This window comes from Schistocerca piceifrons, chromosome 9 (assembly GCF_021461385.2).
Source record: "Schistocerca piceifrons isolate TAMUIC-IGC-003096 chromosome 9, iqSchPice1.1, whole genome shotgun sequence".
In the NCBI taxonomy this organism is placed as follows: domain Eukaryota; kingdom Metazoa; phylum Arthropoda; class Insecta; order Orthoptera; family Acrididae; genus Schistocerca; species Schistocerca piceifrons.
In genome coordinates, this window is record NC_060146.1 from 96,444,804 (window position 1) to 96,470,329 (window position 25,526).

The 25,526-nt window shown below is 51.0% G+C and overlaps 32 non-coding genes across 32 annotated transcripts; all 32 read left to right on the forward strand.

The window, feature by feature from the left end:
* The first annotated feature begins 965 nt into the window (after positions 1-965).
* On the forward strand, positions 966-1,038 carry Trnaa-ugc. The gene has a single exon. It is a non-coding gene; the product is annotated as a tRNA-Ala (tRNA).
* A 416-nt stretch (positions 1,039-1,454) lies between these two features.
* Positions 1,455-1,527, forward strand: Trnaa-agc. Its single transcript has one exon. It is a non-coding gene; the product is annotated as a tRNA-Ala (tRNA).
* Positions 1,528-2,540: 1,013 nt separating this feature from the next.
* Trnaa-ugc lies at positions 2,541-2,613 on the forward strand. The gene has a single exon. It is a non-coding gene; the product is annotated as a tRNA-Ala (tRNA).
* Positions 2,614-3,029: 416 nt separating this feature from the next.
* Trnaa-agc lies at positions 3,030-3,102 on the forward strand. The gene has a single exon. It is a non-coding gene; the product is annotated as a tRNA-Ala (tRNA).
* A 1,013-nt stretch (positions 3,103-4,115) lies between these two features.
* On the forward strand, positions 4,116-4,188 carry Trnaa-ugc. Its single transcript has one exon. It is a non-coding gene; the product is annotated as a tRNA-Ala (tRNA).
* A 416-nt stretch (positions 4,189-4,604) lies between these two features.
* Positions 4,605-4,677, forward strand: Trnaa-agc. Its single transcript has one exon. It is a non-coding gene; the product is annotated as a tRNA-Ala (tRNA).
* Positions 4,678-5,690: 1,013 nt separating this feature from the next.
* Positions 5,691-5,763, forward strand: Trnaa-ugc. Its single transcript has one exon. It is a non-coding gene; the product is annotated as a tRNA-Ala (tRNA).
* Positions 5,764-6,179: 416 nt separating this feature from the next.
* Positions 6,180-6,252, forward strand: Trnaa-agc. The gene has a single exon. It is a non-coding gene; the product is annotated as a tRNA-Ala (tRNA).
* Positions 6,253-7,265: 1,013 nt separating this feature from the next.
* Trnaa-ugc lies at positions 7,266-7,338 on the forward strand. The gene has a single exon. It is a non-coding gene; the product is annotated as a tRNA-Ala (tRNA).
* A 416-nt stretch (positions 7,339-7,754) lies between these two features.
* Positions 7,755-7,827, forward strand: Trnaa-agc. Its single transcript has one exon. It is a non-coding gene; the product is annotated as a tRNA-Ala (tRNA).
* A 1,013-nt stretch (positions 7,828-8,840) lies between these two features.
* Positions 8,841-8,913, forward strand: Trnaa-ugc. The gene has a single exon. It is a non-coding gene; the product is annotated as a tRNA-Ala (tRNA).
* A 416-nt stretch (positions 8,914-9,329) lies between these two features.
* Trnaa-agc lies at positions 9,330-9,402 on the forward strand. Its single transcript has one exon. It is a non-coding gene; the product is annotated as a tRNA-Ala (tRNA).
* Positions 9,403-10,415: 1,013 nt separating this feature from the next.
* On the forward strand, positions 10,416-10,488 carry Trnaa-ugc. The gene has a single exon. It is a non-coding gene; the product is annotated as a tRNA-Ala (tRNA).
* A 416-nt stretch (positions 10,489-10,904) lies between these two features.
* Trnaa-agc lies at positions 10,905-10,977 on the forward strand. The gene has a single exon. It is a non-coding gene; the product is annotated as a tRNA-Ala (tRNA).
* Positions 10,978-11,990: 1,013 nt separating this feature from the next.
* Positions 11,991-12,063, forward strand: Trnaa-ugc. The gene has a single exon. It is a non-coding gene; the product is annotated as a tRNA-Ala (tRNA).
* A 416-nt stretch (positions 12,064-12,479) lies between these two features.
* Positions 12,480-12,552, forward strand: Trnaa-agc. Its single transcript has one exon. It is a non-coding gene; the product is annotated as a tRNA-Ala (tRNA).
* Positions 12,553-13,565: 1,013 nt separating this feature from the next.
* Trnaa-ugc lies at positions 13,566-13,638 on the forward strand. The gene has a single exon. It is a non-coding gene; the product is annotated as a tRNA-Ala (tRNA).
* Positions 13,639-14,054: 416 nt separating this feature from the next.
* Trnaa-agc lies at positions 14,055-14,127 on the forward strand. The gene has a single exon. It is a non-coding gene; the product is annotated as a tRNA-Ala (tRNA).
* A 1,013-nt stretch (positions 14,128-15,140) lies between these two features.
* Trnaa-ugc lies at positions 15,141-15,213 on the forward strand. Its single transcript has one exon. It is a non-coding gene; the product is annotated as a tRNA-Ala (tRNA).
* A 416-nt stretch (positions 15,214-15,629) lies between these two features.
* Trnaa-agc lies at positions 15,630-15,702 on the forward strand. The gene has a single exon. It is a non-coding gene; the product is annotated as a tRNA-Ala (tRNA).
* A 1,013-nt stretch (positions 15,703-16,715) lies between these two features.
* Trnaa-ugc lies at positions 16,716-16,788 on the forward strand. Its single transcript has one exon. It is a non-coding gene; the product is annotated as a tRNA-Ala (tRNA).
* A 416-nt stretch (positions 16,789-17,204) lies between these two features.
* On the forward strand, positions 17,205-17,277 carry Trnaa-agc. Its single transcript has one exon. It is a non-coding gene; the product is annotated as a tRNA-Ala (tRNA).
* A 1,002-nt stretch (positions 17,278-18,279) lies between these two features.
* Positions 18,280-18,352, forward strand: Trnaa-ugc. Its single transcript has one exon. It is a non-coding gene; the product is annotated as a tRNA-Ala (tRNA).
* Positions 18,353-18,768: 416 nt separating this feature from the next.
* Positions 18,769-18,841, forward strand: Trnaa-agc. Its single transcript has one exon. It is a non-coding gene; the product is annotated as a tRNA-Ala (tRNA).
* A 1,002-nt stretch (positions 18,842-19,843) lies between these two features.
* Trnaa-ugc lies at positions 19,844-19,916 on the forward strand. The gene has a single exon. It is a non-coding gene; the product is annotated as a tRNA-Ala (tRNA).
* Positions 19,917-20,332: 416 nt separating this feature from the next.
* On the forward strand, positions 20,333-20,405 carry Trnaa-agc. Its single transcript has one exon. It is a non-coding gene; the product is annotated as a tRNA-Ala (tRNA).
* Positions 20,406-21,407: 1,002 nt separating this feature from the next.
* Trnaa-ugc lies at positions 21,408-21,480 on the forward strand. Its single transcript has one exon. It is a non-coding gene; the product is annotated as a tRNA-Ala (tRNA).
* A 416-nt stretch (positions 21,481-21,896) lies between these two features.
* On the forward strand, positions 21,897-21,969 carry Trnaa-agc. Its single transcript has one exon. It is a non-coding gene; the product is annotated as a tRNA-Ala (tRNA).
* Positions 21,970-22,982: 1,013 nt separating this feature from the next.
* Trnaa-ugc lies at positions 22,983-23,055 on the forward strand. Its single transcript has one exon. It is a non-coding gene; the product is annotated as a tRNA-Ala (tRNA).
* A 416-nt stretch (positions 23,056-23,471) lies between these two features.
* Positions 23,472-23,544, forward strand: Trnad-auc. The gene has a single exon. It is a non-coding gene; the product is annotated as a tRNA-Asp (tRNA).
* Positions 23,545-24,557: 1,013 nt separating this feature from the next.
* Positions 24,558-24,630, forward strand: Trnaa-ugc. Its single transcript has one exon. It is a non-coding gene; the product is annotated as a tRNA-Ala (tRNA).
* Positions 24,631-25,046: 416 nt separating this feature from the next.
* On the forward strand, positions 25,047-25,119 carry Trnaa-agc. The gene has a single exon. It is a non-coding gene; the product is annotated as a tRNA-Ala (tRNA).
* Positions 25,120-25,526: the final 407 nt, after the last annotated feature.

Sequence of the window (25,526 nt, forward strand, 5' to 3'; positions counted from 1 at the left end):
TTCACAGCCAGAAAATGTGTCAAGGCAGATACGAGCCAACGATTAGCAGCCACAATTGGCAAGCGTGCTGTAATGCGCACGAAGCACCCTCCTCCCACCACTACACATAATTTAGAAACAGTACAAGTGTTCCCATAAGATTCTCAAACCTATGTCGCAAAGATCAGCCTTGCGCCGAATTCACAAAAATCCCACTGCACATTCCAATTCTTGACGTGCAGTCGGCTGCTACTGGTGTTGCTAGTTGTGACTGCTGATGACAGATGCCGTAGCAATCAATTCATGGAGTGACTTGTATGTTTTGCGATACTCTGTCTCTGACAAGCAAGCAGAGGTGACATAGGCGCGAACACAGGAAGCTTGCAGCCCCTCGCTGCCTGCAGACACCGAACAGCCACACTAGGAGGGCGGCCTAAGTCGTAGGCGAAATGTGCTCATTCGCTTGTGTGCGACGTCAAGCTCTAAATAAGGCTGTCACTAGCGTGAGCGTTGCGTGAGCGTCGTGTAAAGTCGGAAAAGTCGTCTGCGTGGGTGAGTGCCATGTTTGGGGAGCGTTTCGTAGTTTGCGCAGTGCAATGGAGACGCGGAAAGTTGTTGTGGCCCAGTCTTTTGCAGTTGGACGACAAGAGTGGTACACAGTAGTAAAGTGCGAGGCAGTGAGTTGGCATGAACAGTCGAGTGCACAATGGGTCTTCAGATGTGCTTGTTACCTCAGGTGCTGTGTGATTGTCGACATGGAGTGAAAACGGAGCAACTTGTGACTGTCCCTTCAATTTAAGACGTTAAAAACGGACGGAATTTGCAGTCGTAATACCAGAGCATCGAAACTACTTGGAACTCTTGCGTATGTGAACGTGTCCGCGCCTTTGTACTCTGGTCCCTTCACCCCTGCAAACCAACCAACCATCGTGTCCGTGCACATAAGAGTAGCAAAGAACGGAGAACAGCGCAGCTTGGTTGTGCTTGGGGGCGTAGCTCAGTTGGTAGAGCGTTCGCTTTGCATGTGAAAGGTCCCGGGTTCAAGCCCCGGCGCCTCCATGTTTTGTGGTCAGTGCGTGGTAAGTGTTGGTCGCGGCGAGCCTAAAGGCACGCAAGATGTTGCAAAGCCAGCGTCACAGACTCGTATACTGACGTAAGGAGAGCAAGACGTAAATGTGAGGACCGGCTGTTGTCGAGGTGTCATCGAGTGCAAATCTGCCTTAGGTATAACGGCCTAACCTCAATGAAGTCTAGAGAGTGGACAACACGTTCGTCTACCTCAGAGCGTTGGCCGAACGCTATTTTCGACGTCGTGCGTGCCACTTTGATTTTGGCCAACTACGATTCGATACAGAATGCAGGAAACCTGAAAGACACCCTCACGGACACATTGAGAGTAGTGTTTGTCAGCGGAATAATGGGAGTGCAAGGGTCTGTGTCATTGATATGGCTGTATGTAGGGCGGTTCGTCAGCAGGGGGCGTAGCTCAGATGGTAGAGCGCTCGCTTAGCATGCGAGAGGTACTGGGATCGATACCCAGCGCCTCCAGAATTTTTAACACCCCAACATGCGCACACTGCCATGCAAGTGGAATAATTCACAGCCAGAAAATGTGTCAAGGCAGATACGAGCCAACGATTAGCAGCCACAATTGGCAAGCGTGCTGTAATGCGCACGAAGCACCCTCCTCCCACCACTACACATAATTTAGAAACAGTACAAGTGTTCCCATAAGATTCTCAAACCTATGTCGCAAAGATCAGCCTTGCGCCGAATTCACAAAAATCCCACTGCACATTCCAATTCTTGACGTGCAGTCGGCTGCTACTGGTGTTGCTAGTTGTGACTGCTGATGACAGATGCCGTAGCAATCAATTCATGGAGTGACTTGTATGTTTTGCGATACTCTGTCTCTGACAAGCAAGCAGAGGTGACATAGGCGCGAACACAGGAAGCTTGCAGCCCCTCGCTGCCTGCAGACACCGAACAGCCACACTAGGAGGGCGGCCTAAGTCGTAGGCGAAATGTGCTCATTCGCTTGTGTGCGACGTCAAGCTCTAAATAAGGCTGTCACTAGCGTGAGCGTTGCGTGAGCGTCGTGTAAAGTCGGAAAAGTCGTCTGCGTGGGTGAGTGCCATGTTTGGGGAGCGTTTCGTAGTTTGCGCAGTGCAATGGAGACGCGGAAAGTTGTTGTGGCCCAGTCTTTTGCAGTTGGACGACAAGAGTGGTACACAGTAGTAAAGTGCGAGGCAGTGAGTTGGCATGAACAGTCGAGTGCACAATGGGTCTTCAGATGTGCTTGTTACCTCAGGTGCTGTGTGATTGTCGACATGGAGTGAAAACGGAGCAACTTGTGACTGTCCCTTCAATTTAAGACGTTAAAAACGGACGGAATTTGCAGTCGTAATACCAGAGCATCGAAACTACTTGGAACTCTTGCGTATGTGAACGTGTCCGCGCCTTTGTACTCTGGTCCCTTCACCCCTGCAAACCAACCAACCATCGTGTCCGTGCACATAAGAGTAGCAAAGAACGGAGAACAGCGCAGCTTGGTTGTGCTTGGGGGCGTAGCTCAGTTGGTAGAGCGTTCGCTTTGCATGTGAAAGGTCCCGGGTTCAAGCCCCGGCGCCTCCATGTTTTGTGGTCAGTGCGTGGTAAGTGTTGGTCGCGGCGAGCCTAAAGGCACGCAAGATGTTGCAAAGCCAGCGTCACAGACTCGTATACTGACGTAAGGAGAGCAAGACGTAAATGTGAGGACCGGCTGTTGTCGAGGTGTCATCGAGTGCAAATCTGCCTTAGGTATAACGGCCTAACCTCAATGAAGTCTAGAGAGTGGACAACACGTTCGTCTACCTCAGAGCGTTGGCCGAACGCTATTTTCGACGTCGTGCGTGCCACTTTGATTTTGGCCAACTACGATTCGATACAGAATGCAGGAAACCTGAAAGACACCCTCACGGACACATTGAGAGTAGTGTTTGTCAGCGGAATAATGGGAGTGCAAGGGTCTGTGTCATTGATATGGCTGTATGTAGGGCGGTTCGTCAGCAGGGGGCGTAGCTCAGATGGTAGAGCGCTCGCTTAGCATGCGAGAGGTACTGGGATCGATACCCAGCGCCTCCAGAATTTTTAACACCCCAACATGCGCACACTGCCATGCAAGTGGAATAATTCACAGCCAGAAAATGTGTCAAGGCAGATACGAGCCAACGATTAGCAGCCACAATTGGCAAGCGTGCTGTAATGCGCACGAAGCACCCTCCTCCCACCACTACACATAATTTAGAAACAGTACAAGTGTTCCCATAAGATTCTCAAACCTATGTCGCAAAGATCAGCCTTGCGCCGAATTCACAAAAATCCCACTGCACATTCCAATTCTTGACGTGCAGTCGGCTGCTACTGGTGTTGCTAGTTGTGACTGCTGATGACAGATGCCGTAGCAATCAATTCATGGAGTGACTTGTATGTTTTGCGATACTCTGTCTCTGACAAGCAAGCAGAGGTGACATAGGCGCGAACACAGGAAGCTTGCAGCCCCTCGCTGCCTGCAGACACCGAACAGCCACACTAGGAGGGCGGCCTAAGTCGTAGGCGAAATGTGCTCATTCGCTTGTGTGCGACGTCAAGCTCTAAATAAGGCTGTCACTAGCGTGAGCGTTGCGTGAGCGTCGTGTAAAGTCGGAAAAGTCGTCTGCGTGGGTGAGTGCCATGTTTGGGGAGCGTTTCGTAGTTTGCGCAGTGCAATGGAGACGCGGAAAGTTGTTGTGGCCCAGTCTTTTGCAGTTGGACGACAAGAGTGGTACACAGTAGTAAAGTGCGAGGCAGTGAGTTGGCATGAACAGTCGAGTGCACAATGGGTCTTCAGATGTGCTTGTTACCTCAGGTGCTGTGTGATTGTCGACATGGAGTGAAAACGGAGCAACTTGTGACTGTCCCTTCAATTTAAGACGTTAAAAACGGACGGAATTTGCAGTCGTAATACCAGAGCATCGAAACTACTTGGAACTCTTGCGTATGTGAACGTGTCCGCGCCTTTGTACTCTGGTCCCTTCACCCCTGCAAACCAACCAACCATCGTGTCCGTGCACATAAGAGTAGCAAAGAACGGAGAACAGCGCAGCTTGGTTGTGCTTGGGGGCGTAGCTCAGTTGGTAGAGCGTTCGCTTTGCATGTGAAAGGTCCCGGGTTCAAGCCCCGGCGCCTCCATGTTTTGTGGTCAGTGCGTGGTAAGTGTTGGTCGCGGCGAGCCTAAAGGCACGCAAGATGTTGCAAAGCCAGCGTCACAGACTCGTATACTGACGTAAGGAGAGCAAGACGTAAATGTGAGGACCGGCTGTTGTCGAGGTGTCATCGAGTGCAAATCTGCCTTAGGTATAACGGCCTAACCTCAATGAAGTCTAGAGAGTGGACAACACGTTCGTCTACCTCAGAGCGTTGGCCGAACGCTATTTTCGACGTCGTGCGTGCCACTTTGATTTTGGCCAACTACGATTCGATACAGAATGCAGGAAACCTGAAAGACACCCTCACGGACACATTGAGAGTAGTGTTTGTCAGCGGAATAATGGGAGTGCAAGGGTCTGTGTCATTGATATGGCTGTATGTAGCGCGGTTCGTCAGCAGGGGGCGTAGCTCAGATGGTAGAGCGCTCGCTTAGCATGCGAGAGGTACTGGGATCGATACCCAGCGCCTCCAGAATTTTTAACACCCCAACATGCGCACACTGCCATGCAAGTGGAATAATTCACAGCCAGAAAATGTGTCAAGGCAGATACGAGCCAACGATTAGCAGCCACAATTGGCAAGCGTGCTGTAATGCGCACGAAGCACCCTCCTCCCACCACTACACATAATTTAGAAACAGTACAAGTGTTCCCATAAGATTCTCAAACCTATGTCGCAAAGATCAGCCTTGCGCCGAATTCACAAAAATCCCACTGCACATTCCAATTCTTGACGTGCAGTCGGCTGCTACTGGTGTTGCTAGTTGTGACTGCTGATGACAGATGCCGTAGCAATCAATTCATGGAGTGACTTGTATGTTTTGCGATACTCTGTCTCTGACAAGCAAGCAGAGGTGACATAGGCGCGAACACAGGAAGCTTGCAGCCCCTCGCTGCCTGCAGACACCGAACAGCCACACTAGGAGGGCGGCCTAAGTCGTAGGCGAAATGTGCTCATTCGCTTGTGTGCGACGTCAAGCTCTAAATAAGGCTGTCACTAGCGTGAGCGTTGCGTGAGCGTCGTGTAAAGTCGGAAAAGTCGTCTGCGTGGGTGAGTGCCATGTTTGGGGAGCGTTTCGTAGTTTGCGCAGTGCAATGGAGACGCGGAAAGTTGTTGTGGCCCAGTCTTTTGCAGTTGGACGACAAGAGTGGTACACAGTAGTAAAGTGCGAGGCAGTGAGTTGGCATGAACAGTCGAGTGCACAATGGGTCTTCAGATGTGCTTGTTACCTCAGGTGCTGTGTGATTGTCGACATGGAGTGAAAACGGAGCAACTTGTGACTGTCCCTTCAATTTAAGACGTTAAAAACGGACGGAATTTGCAGTCGTAATACCAGAGCATCGAAACTACTTGGAACTCTTGCGTATGTGAACGTGTCCGCGCCTTTGTACTCTGGTCCCTTCACCCCTGCAAACCAACCAACCATCGTGTCCGTGCACATAAGAGTAGCAAAGAACGGAGAACAGCGCAGCTTGGTTGTGCTTGGGGGCGTAGCTCAGTTGGTAGAGCGTTCGCTTTGCATGTGAAAGGTCCCGGGTTCAAGCCCCGGCGCCTCCATGTTTTGTGGTCAGTGCGTGGTAAGTGTTGGTCGCGGCGAGCCTAAAGGCACGCAAGATGTTGCAAAGCCAGCGTCACAGACTCGTATACTGACGTAAGGAGAGCAAGACGTAAATGTGAGGACCGGCTGTTGTCGAGGTGTCATCGAGTGCAAATCTGCCTTAGGTATAACGGCCTAACCTCAATGAAGTCTAGAGAGTGGACAACACGTTCGTCTACCTCAGAGCGTTGGCCGAACGCTATTTTCGACGTCGTGCGTGCCACTTTGATTTTGGCCAACTACGATTCGATACAGAATGCAGGAAACCTGAAAGACACCCTCACGGACACATTGAGAGTAGTGTTTGTCAGCGGAATAATGGGAGTGCAAGGGTCTGTGTCATTGATATGGCTGTATGTAGCGCGGTTCGTCAGCAGGGGGCGTAGCTCAGATGGTAGAGCGCTCGCTTAGCATGCGAGAGGTACTGGGATCGATACCCAGCGCCTCCAGAATTTTTAACACCCCAACATGCGCACACTGCCATGCAAGTGGAATAATTCACAGCCAGAAAATGTGTCAAGGCAGATACGAGCCAACGATTAGCAGCCACAATTGGCAAGCGTGCTGTAATGCGCACGAAGCACCCTCCTCCCACCACTACACATAATTTAGAAACAGTACAAGTGTTCCCATAAGATTCTCAAACCTATGTCGCAAAGATCAGCCTTGCGCCGAATTCACAAAAATCCCACTGCACATTCCAATTCTTGACGTGCAGTCGGCTGCTACTGGTGTTGCTAGTTGTGACTGCTGATGACAGATGCCGTAGCAATCAATTCATGGAGTGACTTGTATGTTTTGCGATACTCTGTCTCTGACAAGCAAGCAGAGGTGACATAGGCGCGAACACAGGAAGCTTGCAGCCCCTCGCTGCCTGCAGACACCGAACAGCCACACTAGGAGGGCGGCCTAAGTCGTAGGCGAAATGTGCTCATTCGCTTGTGTGCGACGTCAAGCTCTAAATAAGGCTGTCACTAGCGTGAGCGTTGCGTGAGCGTCGTGTAAAGTCGGAAAAGTCGTCTGCGTGGGTGAGTGCCATGTTTGGGGAGCGTTTCGTAGTTTGCGCAGTGCAATGGAGACGCGGAAAGTTGTTGTGGCCCAGTCTTTTGCAGTTGGACGACAAGAGTGGTACACAGTAGTAAAGTGCGAGGCAGTGAGTTGGCATGAACAGTCGAGTGCACAATGGGTCTTCAGATGTGCTTGTTACCTCAGGTGCTGTGTGATTGTCGACATGGAGTGAAAACGGAGCAACTTGTGACTGTCCCTTCAATTTAAGACGTTAAAAACGGACGGAATTTGCAGTCGTAATACCAGAGCATCGAAACTACTTGGAACTCTTGCGTATGTGAACGTGTCCGCGCCTTTGTACTCTGGTCCCTTCACCCCTGCAAACCAACCAACCATCGTGTCCGTGCACATAAGAGTAGCAAAGAACGGAGAACAGCGCAGCTTGGTTGTGCTTGGGGGCGTAGCTCAGTTGGTAGAGCGTTCGCTTTGCATGTGAAAGGTCCCGGGTTCAAGCCCCGGCGCCTCCATGTTTTGTGGTCAGTGCGTGGTAAGTGTTGGTCGCGGCGAGCCTAAAGGCACGCAAGATGTTGCAAAGCCAGCGTCACAGACTCGTATACTGACGTAAGGAGAGCAAGACGTAAATGTGAGGACCGGCTGTTGTCGAGGTGTCATCGAGTGCAAATCTGCCTTAGGTATAACGGCCTAACCTCAATGAAGTCTAGAGAGTGGACAACACGTTCGTCTACCTCAGAGCGTTGGCCGAACGCTATTTTCGACGTCGTGCGTGCCACTTTGATTTTGGCCAACTACGATTCGATACAGAATGCAGGAAACCTGAAAGACACCCTCACGGACACATTGAGAGTAGTGTTTGTCAGCGGAATAATGGGAGTGCAAGGGTCTGTGTCATTGATATGGCTGTATGTAGCGCGGTTCGTCAGCAGGGGGCGTAGCTCAGATGGTAGAGCGCTCGCTTAGCATGCGAGAGGTACTGGGATCGATACCCAGCGCCTCCAGAATTTTTAACACCCCAACATGCGCACACTGCCATGCAAGTGGAATAATTCACAGCCAGAAAATGTGTCAAGGCAGATACGAGCCAACGATTAGCAGCCACAATTGGCAAGCGTGCTGTAATGCGCACGAAGCACCCTCCTCCCACCACTACACATAATTTAGAAACAGTACAAGTGTTCCCATAAGATTCTCAAACCTATGTCGCAAAGATCAGCCTTGCGCCGAATTCACAAAAATCCCACTGCACATTCCAATTCTTGACGTGCAGTCGGCTGCTACTGGTGTTGCTAGTTGTGACTGCTGATGACAGATGCCGTAGCAATCAATTCATGGAGTGACTTGTATGTTTTGCGATACTCTGTCTCTGACAAGCAAGCAGAGGTGACATAGGCGCGAACACAGGAAGCTTGCAGCCCCTCGCTGCCTGCAGACACCGAACAGCCACACTAGGAGGGCGGCCTAAGTCGTAGGCGAAATGTGCTCATTCGCTTGTGTGCGACGTCAAGCTCTAAATAAGGCTGTCACTAGCGTGAGCGTTGCGTGAGCGTCGTGTAAAGTCGGAAAAGTCGTCTGCGTGGGTGAGTGCCATGTTTGGGGAGCGTTTCGTAGTTTGCGCAGTGCAATGGAGACGCGGAAAGTTGTTGTGGCCCAGTCTTTTGCAGTTGGACGACAAGAGTGGTACACAGTAGTAAAGTGCGAGGCAGTGAGTTGGCATGAACAGTCGAGTGCACAATGGGTCTTCAGATGTGCTTGTTACCTCAGGTGCTGTGTGATTGTCGACATGGAGTGAAAACGGAGCAACTTGTGACTGTCCCTTCAATTTAAGACGTTAAAAACGGACGGAATTTGCAGTCGTAATACCAGAGCATCGAAACTACTTGGAACTCTTGCGTATGTGAACGTGTCCGCGCCTTTGTACTCTGGTCCCTTCACCCCTGCAAACCAACCAACCATCGTGTCCGTGCACATAAGAGTAGCAAAGAACGGAGAACAGCGCAGCTTGGTTGTGCTTGGGGGCGTAGCTCAGTTGGTAGAGCGTTCGCTTTGCATGTGAAAGGTCCCGGGTTCAAGCCCCGGCGCCTCCATGTTTTGTGGTCAGTGCGTGGTAAGTGTTGGTCGCGGCGAGCCTAAAGGCACGCAAGATGTTGCAAAGCCAGCGTCACAGACTCGTATACTGACGTAAGGAGAGCAAGACGTAAATGTGAGGACCGGCTGTTGTCGAGGTGTCATCGAGTGCAAATCTGCCTTAGGTATAACGGCCTAACCTCAATGAAGTCTAGAGAGTGGACAACACGTTCGTCTACCTCAGAGCGTTGGCCGAACGCTATTTTCGACGTCGTGCGTGCCACTTTGATTTTGGCCAACTACGATTCGATACAGAATGCAGGAAACCTGAAAGACACCCTCACGGACACATTGAGAGTAGTGTTTGTCAGCGGAATAATGGGAGTGCAAGGGTCTGTGTCATTGATATGGCTGTATGTAGCGCGGTTCGTCAGCAGGGGGCGTAGCTCAGATGGTAGAGCGCTCGCTTAGCATGCGAGAGGTACTGGGATCGATACCCAGCGCCTCCAGAATTTTTAACACCCCAACATGCGCACACTGCCATGCAAGTGGAATAATTCACAGCCAGAAAATGTGTCAAGGCAGATACGAGCCAACGATTAGCAGCCACAATTGGCAAGCGTGCTGTAATGCGCACGAAGCACCCTCCTCCCACCACTACACATAATTTAGAAACAGTACAAGTGTTCCCATAAGATTCTCAAACCTATGTCGCAAAGATCAGCCTTGCGCCGAATTCACAAAAATCCCACTGCACATTCCAATTCTTGACGTGCAGTCGGCTGCTACTGGTGTTGCTAGTTGTGACTGCTGATGACAGATGCCGTAGCAATCAATTCATGGAGTGACTTGTATGTTTTGCGATACTCTGTCTCTGACAAGCAAGCAGAGGTGACATAGGCGCGAACACAGGAAGCTTGCAGCCCCTCGCTGCCTGCAGACACCGAACAGCCACACTAGGAGGGCGGCCTAAGTCGTAGGCGAAATGTGCTCATTCGCTTGTGTGCGACGTCAAGCTCTAAATAAGGCTGTCACTAGCGTGAGCGTTGCGTGAGCGTCGTGTAAAGTCGGAAAAGTCGTCTGCGTGGGTGAGTGCCATGTTTGGGGAGCGTTTCGTAGTTTGCGCAGTGCAATGGAGACGCGGAAAGTTGTTGTGGCCCAGTCTTTTGCAGTTGGACGACAAGAGTGGTACACAGTAGTAAAGTGCGAGGCAGTGAGTTGGCATGAACAGTCGAGTGCACAATGGGTCTTCAGATGTGCTTGTTACCTCAGGTGCTGTGTGATTGTCGACATGGAGTGAAAACGGAGCAACTTGTGACTGTCCCTTCAATTTAAGACGTTAAAAACGGACGGAATTTGCAGTCGTAATACCAGAGCATCGAAACTACTTGGAACTCTTGCGTATGTGAACGTGTCCGCGCCTTTGTACTCTGGTCCCTTCACCCCTGCAAACCAACCAACCATCGTGTCCGTGCACATAAGAGTAGCAAAGAACGGAGAACAGCGCAGCTTGGTTGTGCTTGGGGGCGTAGCTCAGTTGGTAGAGCGTTCGCTTTGCATGTGAAAGGTCCCGGGTTCAAGCCCCGGCGCCTCCATGTTTTGTGGTCAGTGCGTGGTAAGTGTTGGTCGCGGCGAGCCTAAAGGCACGCAAGATGTTGCAAAGCCAGCGTCACAGACTCGTATACTGACGTAAGGAGAGCAAGACGTAAATGTGAGGACCGGCTGTTGTCGAGGTGTCATCGAGTGCAAATCTGCCTTAGGTATAACGGCCTAACCTCAATGAAGTCTAGAGAGTGGACAACACGTTCGTCTACCTCAGAGCGTTGGCCGAACGCTATTTTCGACGTCGTGCGTGCCACTTTGATTTTGGCCAACTACGATTCGATACAGAATGCAGGAAACCTGAAAGACACCCTCACGGACACATTGAGAGTAGTGTTTGTCAGCGGAATAATGGGAGTGCAAGGGTCTGTGTCATTGATATGGCTGTATGTAGCGCGGTTCGTCAGCAGGGGGCGTAGCTCAGATGGTAGAGCGCTCGCTTAGCATGCGAGAGGTACTGGGATCGATACCCAGCGCCTCCAGAATTTTTAACACCCCAACATGCGCACACTGCCATGCAAGTGGAATAATTCACAGCCAGAAAATGTGTCAAGGCAGATACGAGCCAACGATTAGCAGCCACAATTGGCAAGCGTGCTGTAATGCGCACGAAGCACCCTCCTCCCACCACTACACATAATTTAGAAACAGTACAAGTGTTCCCATAAGATTCTCAAACCTATGTCGCAAAGATCAGCCTTGCGCCGAATTCACAAAAATCCCACTGCACATTCCAATTCTTGACGTGCAGTCGGCTGCTACTGGTGTTGCTAGTTGTGACTGCTGATGACAGATGCCGTAGCAATCAATTCATGGAGTGACTTGTATGTTTTGCGATACTCTGTCTCTGACAAGCAAGCAGAGGTGACATAGGCGCGAACACAGGAAGCTTGCAGCCCCTCGCTGCCTGCAGACACCGAACAGCCACACTAGGAGGGCGGCCTAAGTCGTAGGCGAAATGTGCTCATTCGCTTGTGTGCGACGTCAAGCTCTAAATAAGGCTGTCACTAGCGTGAGCGTTGCGTGAGCGTCGTGTAAAGTCGGAAAAGTCGTCTGCGTGGGTGAGTGCCATGTTTGGGGAGCGTTTCGTAGTTTGCGCAGTGCAATGGAGACGCGGAAAGTTGTTGTGGCCCAGTCTTTTGCAGTTGGACGACAAGAGTGGTACACAGTAGTAAAGTGCGAGGCAGTGAGTTGGCATGAACAGTCGAGTGCACAATGGGTCTTCAGATGTGCTTGTTACCTCAGGTGCTGTGTGATTGTCGACATGGAGTGAAAACGGAGCAACTTGTGACTGTCCCTTCAATTTAAGACGTTAAAAACGGACGGAATTTGCAGTCGTAATACCAGAGCATCGAAACTACTTGGAACTCTTGCGTATGTGAACGTGTCCGCGCCTTTGTACTCTGGTCCCTTCACCCCTGCAAACCAACCAACCATCGTGTCCGTGCACATAAGAGTAGCAAAGAACGGAGAACAGCGCAGCTTGGTTGTGCTTGGGGGCGTAGCTCAGTTGGTAGAGCGTTCGCTTTGCATGTGAAAGGTCCCGGGTTCAAGCCCCGGCGCCTCCATGTTTTGTGGTCAGTGCGTGGTAAGTGTTGGTCGCGGCGAGCCTAAAGGCACGCAAGATGTTGCAAAGCCAGCGTCACAGACTCGTATACTGACGTAAGGAGAGCAAGACGTAAATGTGAGGACCGGCTGTTGTCGAGGTGTCATCGAGTGCAAATCTGCCTTAGGTATAACGGCCTAACCTCAATGAAGTCTAGAGAGTGGACAACACGTTCGTCTACCTCAGAGCGTTGGCCGAACGCTATTTTCGACGTCGTGCGTGCCACTTTGATTTTGGCCAACTACGATTCGATACAGAATGCAGGAAACCTGAAAGACACCCTCACGGACACATTGAGAGTAGTGTTTGTCAGCGGAATAATGGGAGTGCAAGGGTCTGTGTCATTGATATGGCTGTATGTAGCGCGGTTCGTCAGCAGGGGGCGTAGCTCAGATGGTAGAGCGCTCGCTTAGCATGCGAGAGGTACTGGGATCGATACCCAGCGCCTCCAGAATTTTTAACACCCCAACATGCGCACACTGCCATGCAAGTGGAATAATTCACAGCCAGAAAATGTGTCAAGGCAGATACGAGCCAACGATTAGCAGCCACAATTGGCAAGCGTGCTGTAATGCGCACGAAGCACCCTCCTCCCACCACTACACATAATTTAGAAACAGTACAAGTGTTCCCATAAGATTCTCAAACCTATGTCGCAAAGATCAGCCTTGCGCCGAATTCACAAAAATCCCACTGCACATTCCAATTCTTGACGTGCAGTCGGCTGCTTCTGGTGTTGCTAGTTGTGACTGCTGATGACAGATGCCGTAGCAATCAATTCATGGAGTGACTTGTATGTTTTGCGATACTCTGTCTCTGACAAGCAAGCAGAGGTGACATAGGCGCGAACACAGGAAGCTTGCAGCCCCTCGCTGCCTGCAGACACCGAACAGCCACACTAGGAGGGCGGCCTAAGTCGTAGGCGAAATGTGCTCATTCGCTTGTGTGCGACGTCAAGCTCTAAATAAGGCTGTCACTAGCGTGAGCGTTGCGTGAGCGTCGTGTAAAGTCGGAAAAGTCGTCTGCGTGGGTGAGTGCCATGTTTGGGGAGCGTTTCGTAGTTTGCGCAGTGCAATGGAGACGCGGAAAGTTGTTGTGGCCCAGTCTTTTGCAGTTGGACGACAAGAGTGGTACACAGTAGTAAAGTGCGAGGCAGTGAGTTGGCATGAACAGTCGAGTGCACAATGGGTCTTCAGATGTGCTTGTTACCTCAGGTGCTGTGTGATTGTCGACATGGAGTGAAAACGGAGCAACTTGTGACTGTCCCTTCAATTTAAGACGTTAAAAACGGACGGAATTTGCAGTCGTAATACCAGAGCATCGAAACTACTTGGAACTCTTGCGTATGTGAACGTGTCCGCGCCTTTGTACTCTGGTCCCTTCACCCCTGCAAACCAACCAACCATCGTGTCCGTGCACATAAGAGTAGCAAAGAACGGAGAACAGCGCAGCTTGGTTGTGCTTGGGGGCGTAGCTCAGTTGGTAGAGCGTTCGCTTTGCATGTGAAAGGTCCCGGGTTCAAGCCCCGGCGCCTCCATGTTTTGTGGTCAGTGCGTGGTAAGTGTTGGTCGCGGCGAGCCTAAAGGCACGCAAGATGTTGCAAAGCCAGCGTCACAGACTCGTATACTGACGTAAGGAGAGCAAGACGTAAATGTGAGGACCGGCTGTTGTCGAGGTGTCATCGAGTGCAAATCTGCCTTAGGTATAACGGCCTAACCTCAATGAAGTCTAGAGAGTGGACAACACGTTCGTCTACCTCAGAGCGTTGGCCGAACGCTATTTTCGACGTCGTGCGTGCCACTTTGATTTTGGCCAACTACGATTCGATACAGAATGCAGGAAACCTGAAAGACACCCTCACGGACACATTGAGAGTAGTGTTTGTCAGCGGAATAATGGGAGTGCAAGGGTCTGTGTCATTGATATGGCTGTATGTAGCGCGGTTCGTCAGCAGGGGGCGTAGCTCAGATGGTAGAGCGCTCGCTTAGCATGCGAGAGGTACTGGGATCGATACCCAGCGCCTCCAGAATTTTTAACACCCCAACATGCGCACACTGCCATGCAAGTGGAATAATTCACAGCCAGAAAATGTGTCAAGGCAGATACGAGCCAACGATTAGCAGCCACAATTGGCAAGCGTGCTGTAATGCGCACGAAGCACCCTCCTCCCACCACTACACATAATTTAGAAACAGTACAAGTGTTCCCATAAGATTCTCAAACCTATGTCGCAAAGATCAGCCTTGCGCCGAATTCACAAAAATCCCACTGCACATTCCAATTCTTGACGTGCAGTCGGCTGCTACTGGTGTTGCTAGTTGTGACTGCTGATGACAGATGCCGTAGCAATCAATTCATGGAGTGACTTGTATGTTTTGCGATACTCTGTCTCTGACAAGCAAGCAGAGGTGACATAGGCGCGAACACAGGAAGCTTGCAGCCCCTCGCTGCCTGCAGACACCGAACAGCCACACTAGGAGGGCGGCCTAAGTCGTAGGCGAAATGTGCTCATTCGCTTGTGTGCGACGTCAAGCTCTAAATAAGGCTGTCACTAGCGTGAGCGTTGCGTGAGCGTCGTGTAAAGTCGGAAAAGTCGTCTGCGTGGGTGAGTGCCATGTTTGGGGAGCGTTTCGTAGTTTGCGCAGTGCAATGGAGACGCGGAAAGTTGTTGTGGCCCAGTCTTTTGCAGTTGGACGACAAGAGTGGTACACAGTAGTAAAGTGCGAGGCAGTGAGTTGGCATGAACAGTCGAGTGCACAATGGGTCTTCAGATGTGCTTGTTACCTCAGGTGCTGTGTGATTGTCGACATGGAGTGAAAACGGAGCAACTTGTGACTGTCCCTTCAATTTAAGACGTTAAAAACGGACGGAATTTGCAGTCGTAATACCAGAGCATCGAAACTACTTGGAACTCTTGCGTATGTGAACGTGTCCGCGCCTTTGTACTCTGGTCCCTTCACCCCTGCAAACCAACCAACCATCGTGTCCGTGCACATAAGAGTAGCAAAGAACGGAGAACAGCGCAGCTTGGTTGTGCTTGGGGGCGTAGCTAAGTTGGTAGAGCGTTCGCTTTGCATGTGAAAGGTCCCGGGTTCAAGCCCCGGCGCCTCCATGTTTTGTGGTCAGTGCGTGGTAAGTGTTGGTCGCGGCGAGCCTAAAGGCACGCAAGATGTTGCAAAGCCAGCGTCACAGACTCGTATACTGACGTAAGGAGAGCAAGACGTAAATGTGAGGACCGGCTGTTGTCGAGGTGTCATCGAGTGCAAATCTGCCTTAGGTATAACGGCCTAACCTCAATGAAGTCTAGAGAGTGGACAACACGTTCGTCTACCTCAGAGCGTTGGCCGAACGCTATTTTCGACGTCGTGCGTGCCACTTTGATTTTGGCCAACTACGATTCGATACAGAATGCAGGAAACCTGAAAGACACCCTCACGGACACATTGAGAGTAGTGTTTGTCAGCGGAATAATGGGAGTGCAAGGGTCTGTGTCATTGATATGGCTGTATGTAGCGCGGTTCGTCAGCAGGGGGCGTAGCTCAGATGGTAGAGCGCTCGCTTAGCATGCGAGAGGTACTGGGATCGATACCCAGCGCCTCCAGAATTTTTAACACCCCAACATGCGCACACTGCCATGCAAGCGGAATAATTCACAGCCAGAAAATGTGTCAAGGCAGATACGAGCCAACGATTAGCAGCCACAATTGGCAAGCGTGCTGTAATGCGCACGAAGCACCCTCCTCCCACCACTACACATAATTTAGAAACAGTACAAGTGTTCCCATAAGATTCTCAAACCTATGTCGCAAAGATCAGCCTTGCGCCGAATTCACAAAAATCCCACTGCACATTCCAATTCTTGACGTGCAGTCGGCTGCTACTGGTGTTGCTAGTTGTGACTGCTGATGACAGATGCCGTAGCAATCAATTCATGGAGTGACTTGTATGTTTTGCGATACTCTGTCTCTGACGAGCAAGCAGAGGTGACATAGGCGCGAACACAGGAAGCTTGCAGCCCCTCGCTGCCTGCAGACACCGAACAGCCACACTAGGAGGGCGGCCTAAGTCGTAGGCGAAATGTGCTCATTCGCTTGTGTGCGACGTCAAGCTCTAAATAAGGCTGTCACTAGCGTGAGCGTTGCGTGAGCGTCGTGTAAAGTCGGAAAAGTCGTCTGCGTGGGTGAGTGCCATGTTTGGGGAGCGTTTCGTAGTTTGCGCAGTGCAATGGAGACGCGGAAAGTTGTTGTGGCCCAGTCTTTTGCAGTTGGACGACAAGAGTGGTACACAGTAGTAAAGTGCGAGGCAGTGAGTTGGCATGAACAGTCGAGTGCACAATGGGTCTACAGATGTGCTTGTTACCTCAGGTGCTGTGTGATTGTCGACATGGAGTGAAAACGGAGCAACTTGTGACTGTCCCTTCAATTTAAGACGTTAAAAACGGACGGAATTTGCAGTCGTAATACCAGAGCATCGAAACTACTTGGAACTCTTGCGTATGTGAACGTGTCCGCGCCTTTGTACTCTGGTCCCTTCACCCCTGCAAACCAACCAACCATCGTGTCCGTGCACATAAGAGTAGCAAAGAACGGAGAACAGCGCAGCTTGGTTGTGCTTGGGGGCGTAGCTAAGTTGGTAGAGCGTTCGCTTTGCATGTGAAAGGTCCCGGGTTCAAGCCCCGGCGCCTCCATGTTTTGTGGTCAGTGCGTGGTAAGTGTTGGTCGCGGCGAGCCTAAAGGCACGCAAGATGTTGCAAAGCCAGCGTCACAGACTCGTATACTGACGTAAGGAGAGCAAGACGTAAATGTGAGGACCGGCTGTTGTCGAGGTGTCATCGAGTGCAAATCTGCCTTAGGTATAACGGCCTAACCTCAATGAAGTCTAGAGAGTGGACAACACGTTCGTCTACCTCAGAGCGTTGGCCGAACGCTATTTTCGACGTCGTGCGTGCCACTTTGATTTTGGCCAACTACGATTCGATACAGAATGCAGGAAACCTGAAAGACACCCTCACGGACACATTGAGAGTAGTGTTTGTCAGCGGAATAATGGGAGTGCAAGGGTCTGTGTCATTGATATGGCTGTATGTAGCGCGGTTCGTCAGCAGGGGGCGTAGCTCAGATGGTAGAGCGCTCGCTTAGCATGCGAGAGGTACTGGGATCGATACCCAGCGCCTCCAGAATTTTTAACACACCAACATGCGCACACTGCCATGCAAGTGGAATAATTCACAGCCAGAAAATGTGTCAAGGCAGATACGAGCCAACGATTAGCAGCCACAATTGGCAAGCGTGCTGTAATGCGCACGAAGCACCCTCCTCCCACCACTACACATAATTTAGAAACAGTACAAGTGTTCCCATAAGATTCTCAAACCTATGTCGCAAAGATCAGCCTTGCGCCGAATTCACAAAAATCCCACTGCACATTCCAATTCTTGACGTGCAGTCGGCTGCTACTGGTGTTGCTAGTTGTGACTGCTGATGACAGATGCCGTAGCAATCAATTCATGGAGTGACTTGTATGTTTTGCGATACTCTGTCTCTGACAAGCAAGCAGAGGTGACATAGGCGCGAACACAGGAAGCTTGCAGCCCCTCGCTGCCTGCAGACACCGAACAGCCACACTAGGAGGGCGGCCTAAGTCGTAGGCGAAATGTGCTCATTCGCTTGTGTGCGACGTCAAGCTCTAAATAAGGCTGTCACTAGCGTGAGCGTCGTGTAAAGTCGGAAAAGTCGTCTGCGTGGGTGAGTGCCATGTTTGGGGAGCGTTTCGTAGTTTGCGCAGTGCAATGGAGACGCGGAAAGTTGTTGTGGCCCAGTCTTTTGCAGTTGGACGACAAGAGTGGTACACAGTAGTAAAGTGCGAGGCAGTGAGTTGGCATGAACAGTCGAGTGCACAATGGGTCTTCAGATGTGCTTGTTACCTCAGGTGCTGTGTGATTGTCGACATGGAGTGAAAACGGAGCAACTTGTGACTGTCCCTTCAATTTAAGACGTTAAAAACGGACGGAATTTGCAGTCGTAATACCAGAGCATCGAAACTACTTGGAACTCTTGCGTATGTGAACGTGTCCGCGCCTTTGTACTCTGGTCCCTTCACCCCTGCAAACCAACCAACCATCGTGTCCGTGCACATAAGAGTAGCAAAGAACGGAGAACAGCGCAGCTTGGTTGTGCTTGGGGGCGTAGCTCAGTTGGTAGAGCGTTCGCTTTGCATGTGAAAGGTCCCGGGTTCAAGCCCCGGCGCCTCCATGTTTTGTGGTCAGTGCGTGGTAAGTGTTGGTCGCGGCGAGCCTAAAGGCACGCAAGATGTTGCAAAGCCAGCGTCACAGACTCGTATACTGACGTAAGGAGAGCAAGACGTAAATGTGAGGACCGGCTGTTGTCGAGGTGTCATCGAGTGCAAATCTGCCTTAGGTATAACGGCCTAACCTCAATGAAGTCTAGAGAGTGGACAACACGTTCGTCTACCTCAGAGCGTTGGCCGAACGCTATTTTCGACGTCGTGCGTGCCACTTTGATTTTGGCCAACTACGATTCGATACAGAATGCAGGAAACCTGAAAGACACCCTCACGGACACATTGAGAGTAGTGTTTGTCAGCGGAATAATGGGAGTGCAAGGGTCTGTGTCATTGATATGGCTGTATGTAGCGCGGTTCGTCAGCAGGGGGCGTAGCTCAGATGGTAGAGCGCTCGCTTAGCATGCGAGAGGTACTGGGATCGATACCCAGCGCCTCCAGAATTTTTAACACCCCAACATGCGCACACTGCCATGCAAGTGGAATAATTCACAGCCAGAAAATGTGTCAAGGCAGATACGAGCCAACGATTAGCAGCCACAATTGGCAAGCGTGCTGTAATGCGCACGAAGCACCCTCCTCCCACCACTACACATAATTTAGAAACAGTACAAGTGTTCCCATAAGATTCTCAAACCTATGTCGCAAAGATCAGCCTTGCGCCGAATTCACAAAAATCCCACTGCACATTCCAATTCTTGACGTGCAGTCGGCTGCTACTGGTGTTGCTAGTTGTGACTGCTGATGACAGATGCCGTAGCAATCAATTCATGGAGTGACTTGTATGTTTTGCGATACTCTGTCTCTGACAAGCAAGCAGAGGTGACATAGGCGCGAACACAGGAAGCTTGCAGCCCCTCGCTGCCTGCAGACACCGAACAGCCACACTAGGAGGGCGGCCTAAGTCGTAGGCGAAATGTGCTCATTCGCTTGTGTGCGACGTCAAGCTCTAAATAAGGCTGTCACTAGCGTGAGCGTCGTGTAAAGTCGGAAAAGTCGTCTGCGTGGGTGAGTGCCATGTTTGGGGAGCGTTTCGTAGTTTGCGCAGTGCAATGGAGACGCGGAAAGTTGTTGTGGCCCAGTCTTTTGCAGTTGGACGACAAGAGTGGTACACAGTAGTAAAGTGCGAGGCAGTGAGTTGGCATGAACAGTCGAGTGCACAATGGGTCTTCAGATGTGCTTGTTACCTCAGGTGCTGTGTGATTGTCGACATGGAGTGAAAACGGAGCAACTTGTGACTGTCCCTTCAATTTAAGACGTTAAAAACGGACGGAATTTGCAGTCGTAATACCAGAGCATCGAAACTACTTGGAACTCTTGCGTATGTGAACGTGTCCGCGCCTTTGTACTCTGGTCCCTTCACCCCTGCAAACCAACCAACCATCGTGTCCGTGCACATAAGAGTAGCAAAGAACGGAGAACAGCGCAGCTTGGTTGTGCTTGGGGGCGTAGCTCAGTTGGTAGAGCGTTCGCTTTGCATGTGAAAGGTCCCGGGTTCAAGCCCCGGCGCCTCCATGTTTTGTGGTCAGTGCGTGGTAAGTGTTGGTCGCGGCGAGCCTAAAGGCACGCAAGATGTTGCAAAGCCAGCGTCACAGACTCGTATACTGACGTAAGGAGAGCAAGACGTAAATGTGAGGACCGGCTGTTGTCGAGGTGTCATCGAGTGCAAATCTGCCTTAGGTATAACGGCCTAACCTCAATGAAGTCTAGAGAGTGGACAACACGTTCGTCTACCTCAGAGCGTTGGCCGAACGCTATTTTCGACGTCGTGCGTGCCACTTTGATTTTGGCCAACTACGATTCGATACAGAATGCAGGAAACCTGAAAGACACCCTCACGGACACATTGAGAGTAGTGTTTGTCAGCGGAATAATGGGAGTGCAAGGGTCTGTGTCATTGATATGGCTGTATGTAGCGCGGTTCGTCAGCAGGGGGCGTAGCTCAGATGGTAGAGCGCTCGCTTAGCATGCGAGAGGTACTGGGATCGATACCCAGCGCCTCCAGAATTTTTAACACCCCAACATGCGCACACTGCCATGCAAGTGGAATAATTCACAGCCAGAAAATGTGTCAAGGCAGATACGAGCCAACGATTAGCAGCCACAATTGGCAAGCGTGCTGTAATGCGCACGAAGCACCCTCCTCCCACCACTACACATAATTTAGAAACAGTACAAGTGTTCCCATAAGATTCTCAAACCTATGTCGCAAAGATCAGCCTTGCGCCGAATTCACAAAAATCCCACTGCACATTCCAATTCTTGACGTGCAGTCGGCTGCTACTGGTGTTGCTAGTTGTGACTGCTGATGACAGATGCCGTAGCAATCAATTCATGGAGTGACTTGTATGTTTTGCGATACTCTGTCTCTGACAAGCAAGCAGAGGTGACATAGGCGCGAACACAGGAAGCTTGCAGCCCCTCGCTGCCTGCAGACACCGAACAGCCACACTAGGAGGGCGGCCTAAGTCGTAGGCGAAATGTGCTCATTCGCTTGTGTGCGACGTCAAGCTCTAAATAAGGCTGTCACTAGCGTGAGCGTCGTGTAAAGTCGGAAAAGTCGTCTGCGTGGGTGAGTGCCATGTTTGGGGAGCGTTTCGTAGTTTGCGCAGTGCAATGGAGACGCGGAAAGTTGTTGTGGCCCAGTCTTTTGCAGTTGGACGACAAGAGTGGTACACAGTAGTAAAGTGCGAGGCAGTGAGTTGGCATGAACAGTCGAGTGCACAATGGGTCTTCAGATGTGCTTGTTACCTCAGGTGCTGTGTGATTGTCGACATGGAGTGAAAACGGAGCAACTTGTGACTGTCCCTTCAATTTAAGACGTTAAAAACGGACGGAATTTGCAGTCGTAATACCAGAGCATCGAAACTACTTGGAACTCTTGCGTATGTGAACGTGTCCGCGCCTTTGTACTCTGGTCCCTTCACCCCTGCAAACCAACCAACCATCGTGTCCGTGCACATAAGAGTAGCAAAGAACGGAGAACAGCGCAGCTTGGTTGTGCTTGGGGGCGTAGCTCAGTTGGTAGAGCGTTCGCTTTGCATGTGAAAGGTCCCGGGTTCAAGCCCCGGCGCCTCCATGTTTTGTGGTCAGTGCGTGGTAAGTGTTGGTCGCGGCGAGCCTAAAGGCACGCAAGATGTTGCAAAGCCAGCGTCACAGACTCGTATACTGACGTAAGGAGAGCAAGACGTAAATGTGAGGACCGGCTGTTGTCGAGGTGTCATCGAGTGCAAATCTGCCTTAGGTATAACGGCCTAACCTCAATGAAGTCTAGAGAGTGGACAACACGTTCGTCTACCTCAGAGCGTTGGCCGAACGCTATTTTCGACGTCGTGCGTGCCACTTTGATTTTGGCCAACTACGATTCGATACAGAATGCAGGAAACCTGAAAGACACCCTCACGGACACATTGAGAGTAGTGTTTGTCAGCGGAATAATGGGAGTGCAAGGGTCTGTGTCATTGATATGGCTGTATGTAGCGCGGTTCGTCAGCAGGGGGCGTAGCTCAGATGGTAGAGCGCTCGCTTAGCATGCGAGAGGTACTGGGATCGATACCCAGCGCCTCCAGAATTTTTAACACCCCAACATGCGCACACTGCCATGCAAGTGGAATAATTCACAGCCAGAAAATGTGTCAAGGCAGATACGAGCCAACGATTAGCAGCCACAATTGGCAAGCGTGCTGTAATGCGCACGAAGCACCCTCCTCCCACCACTACACATAATTTAGAAACAGTACAAGTGTTCCCATAAGATTCTCAAACCTATGTCGCAAAGATCAGCCTTGCGCCGAATTCACAAAAATCCCACTGCACATTCCAATTCTTGACGTGCAGTCGGCTGCTACTGGTGTTGCTAGTTGTGACTGCTGATGACAGATGCCGTAGCAATCAATTCATGGAGTGACTTGTATGTTTTGCGATACTCTGTCTCTGACAAGCAAGCAGAGGTGACATAGGCGCGAACACAGGAAGCTTGCAGCCCCTCGCTGCCTGCAGACACCGAACAGCCACACTAGGAGGGCGGCCTAAGTCGTAGGCGAAATGTGCTCATTCGCTTGTGTGCGACGTCAAGCTCTAAATAAGGCTGTCACTAGCGTGAGCGTTGCGTGAGCGTCGTGTAAAGTCGGAAAAGTCGTCTGTGTGGGTGAGTGCCATGTTTGGGGAGCGTTTCGTAGTTTGCGCAGTGCAATGGAGACGCGGAAAGTTGTTGTGGCCCAGTCTTTTGCAGTTGGACGACAAGAGTGGTACACAGTAGTAAAGTGCGAGGCAGTGAGTTGGCATGAACAGTCGAGTGCACAATGGGTCTTCAGATGTGCTTGTTACCTCAGGTGCTGTGTGATTGTCGACATGGAGTGAAAACGGAGCAACTTGTGACTGTCCCTTCAATTTAAGACGTTAAAAACGGACGGAATTTGCAGTCGTAATACCAGAGCATCGAAACTACTTGGAACTCTTGCGTATGTGAACGTGTCCGCGCCTTTGTACTCTGGTCCCTTCACCCCTGCAAACCAACCAACCATCGTGTCCGTGCACATAAGAGTAGCAAAGAACGGAGAACAGCGCAGCTTGGTTGTGCTTGGGGGCGTAGCTAAGTTGGTAGAGCGTTCGCTTTGCATGTGAAAGGTCCCGGGTTCAAGCCCCGGCGCCTCCATGTTTTGTGGTCAGTGCGTGGTAAGTGTTGGTCGCGGCGAGCCTAAAGGCACGCAAGATGTTGCAAAGCCAGCGTCACAGACTCGTATACTGACGTAAGGAGAGCAAGACGTAAATGTGAGGACCGGCTGTTGTCGAGGTGTCATCGAGTGCAAATCTGCCTTAGGTATAACGGCCTAACCTCAATGAAGTCTAGAGAGTGGACAACACGTTCGTCTACCTCAGAGCGTTGGCCGAACGCTATTTTCGACGTCGTGCGTGCCACTTTGATTTTGGCCAACTACGATTCGATACAGAATGCAGGAAACCTGAAAGACACCCTCACGGACACATTGAGAGTAGTGTTTGTCAGCGGAATAATGGGAGTGCAAGGGTCTGTGTCATTGATATGGCTGTATGTAGCGCGGTTCGTCAGCAGGGGGCGTAGCTCAGATGGTAGAGCGCTCGCTTATCATGCGAGAGGTACTGGGATCGATACCCAGCGCCTCCAGAATTTTTAACACCCCAACATTCGCACACTGCCATGCAAGTGGAATAATTCACAGCCAGAAAATGTGTCAAGGCAGATACGAGCCAACGATTAGCAGCCACAATTGGCAAGCGTGCTGTAATGCGCACGAAGCACCCTCCTCCCACCACTACACATAATTTAGAAACAGTACAAGTGTTCCCATAAGATTCTCAAACCTATGTCGCAAAGATCAGCCTTGCGCCGAATTCACAAAAATCCCACTGCACATTCCAATTCTTGACGTGCAGTCGGCTGCTACTGGTGTTGCTAGTTGTGACTGCTGATGACAGATGCCGTAGCAATCAATTCATGGAGTGACTTGTATGTTTTGCGATACTCTGTCTCTGACAAGCAAGCAGAGGTGACATAGGCGCGAACACAGGAAGCTTGCAGCCCCTCGCTGCCTGCAGACACCGAACAGCCACACTAGGAGGGCGGCCTAAGTCGTAGGCGAAATGTGCTCATTCGCTTGTGTGCGACGTCAAGCTCTAAATAAGGCTGTCACTAGCGTGAGCGTTGCGTGAGCGTCGTGTAAAGTCGGAAAAGTCGTCTGCGTGGGTGAGTGCCATGTTTGGGGAGCGTTTCGTAGTTTGCGCAGTGCAATGGAGACGCGGAAAGTTGTTGTGGCCCAGTCTTTTGCAGTTGGACGACAAGAGTGGTACACAGTAGTAAAGTGCGAGGCAGTGAGTTGGCATGAACAGTCGAGTGCACAATGGGTCTTCAGATGTGCTTGTTACCTCAGGTGCTGTGTGATTGTCGACATGGAGTGAAAACGGAGCAACTTGTGACTGTCCCTTCAATTTAAGACGTTAAAAACGGACGGAATTTGCAGTCGTAATACCAGAGCATCGAAACTACTTGGAACTCTTGCGTATGTGAACGTGTCCGCGCCTTTGTACTCTGGTCCCTTCACCCCTGCAAACCAACCAACCATCGTGTCCGTGCACATAAGAGTAGCAAAGAACGGAGAACAGCGCAGCTTGGTTGTGCTTGGGGGCGTAGCTCAGTTGGTAGAGCGTTCGCTTTGCATGTGAAAGGTCCCGGGTTCAAGCCCCGGCGCCTCCATGTTTTGTGGTCAGTGCGTGGTAAGTGTTGGTCGCGGCGAGCCTAAAGGCACGCAAGATGTTGCAAAGCCAGCGTCACAGACTCGTATACTGACGTAAGGAGAGCAAGACGTAAATGTGAGGACCGGCTGTTGTCGAGGTGTCATCGAGTGCAAATCTGCCTTAGGTATAACGGCCTAACCTCAATGAAGTCTAGAGAGTGGACAACACGTTCGTCTACCTCAGAGCGTTGGCCGAACGCTATTTTCGACGTCGTGCGTGCCACTTTGATTTTGGCCAACTACGATTCGATACAGAATGCAGGAAACCTGAAAGACACCCTCACGGACACATTGAGAGTAGTGTTTGTCAGCGGAATAATGGGAGTGCAAGGGTCTGTGTCATTGATATGGCTGTATGTAGCGCGGTTCGTCAGCAGGGGGCGTAGCTCAGATGGTAGAGCGCTCGCTTAGCATGCGAGAGGTACTGGGATCGATACCCAGCGCCTCCAGAATTTTTAACACCCCAACATGCGCACACTGCCATGCAAGTGGAATAATTCACAGCCAGAAAATGTGTCAAGGCAGATACGAGCCAACGATTAGCAGCCACAATTGGCAAGCGTGCTGTAATGCGCACGAAGCACCCTCCTCCCACCACTACACATAATTTAGAAACAGTACAAGTGTTCCCATAAGATTCTCAAACCTATGTCGCAAAGATCAGCCTTGCGCCGAATTCACAAAAATCCCACTGCACATTCCAATTCTTGACGTGCAGTCGGCTGCTACTGGTGTTGCTAGTTGTGACTGCTGATGACAGATGCCGTAGCAATCAATTCATGGAGTGACTTGTATGTTTTGCGATACTCTGTCTCTGACAAGCAAGCAGAGGTGACATAGGCGCGAACACAGGAAG